The sequence below is a fragment of the Aptenodytes forsteri genome, unplaced genomic scaffold (assembly GCF_000699145.1).
Source record: "Aptenodytes forsteri isolate BGI_AS27 unplaced genomic scaffold, ASM69914v1 Scaffold398, whole genome shotgun sequence".
Lineage (NCBI taxonomy): Eukaryota > Metazoa > Chordata > Aves > Sphenisciformes > Spheniscidae > Aptenodytes > Aptenodytes forsteri.
Window position 1 is genome coordinate 1,668,898 of NW_008794545.1, and position 771 is coordinate 1,669,668.

The window sequence follows — 771 nt, forward strand, 5'->3', positions numbered from 1 at the left end:
TGTACTGAGCATGACGTCACATGGTATGGAAAGTTTCTTTGGCCAGTTTGGCTGTGCCCCCTCCCAGCTTCTTGTGCACCTCCAGCCTTCTCAGTCGGTAGAGCATGGAAAACTAAAAAGTCCTTGGCTAGTGTAAGCATTACCTAGCAACAACTAAAACATCGGTGCCTTATCAACTTTGTTCTCATCCTAAATCCAAAACACAGCACTGTACCAGCTGCTAGGAAGGAAATTAACTCTATCCCTGCCAAAACCAGGACACCAGAATTGTATTTACCTTACTTTTCCTTGGAATCTATTTAAAGTACAATTACAGATAAAAGGTATTTACAAGACGTTTAAAGGATTATTTTTCCCACAATACAGCAAAAGACCCCCAATTGCAACATACGTTTTAAAAGGACTTTCAAACGTGTCCTGTGCTGAGAAATTTTGGAACTGAGCTCCCTGTTTCAGATCAGGAGGCAGCATCCCCTCCCTGCTCTGGGTAGCAGGACCTCCAGTAGAACATAAATTCCCATCCTTTTCCAGCACTGGAGTTTCCCAGCCAGAACTCCAAACTGTAAGTCATTTAAGTAACTGGGATGTCTGCTGCGGGCTTTAGCAACTACACACAAGTTTGCAGACCCAAGAGATACACAGGCATGAAAATCTGACATCTAAGTTAATGATCCAAAAGAATCACTGTGCTGACTAGCACAGCATGTCTTGCTATTGCCTAACACCTTCCGGAAGCATAAACAATTTTAACTCAAAACCAGTGGACTAACT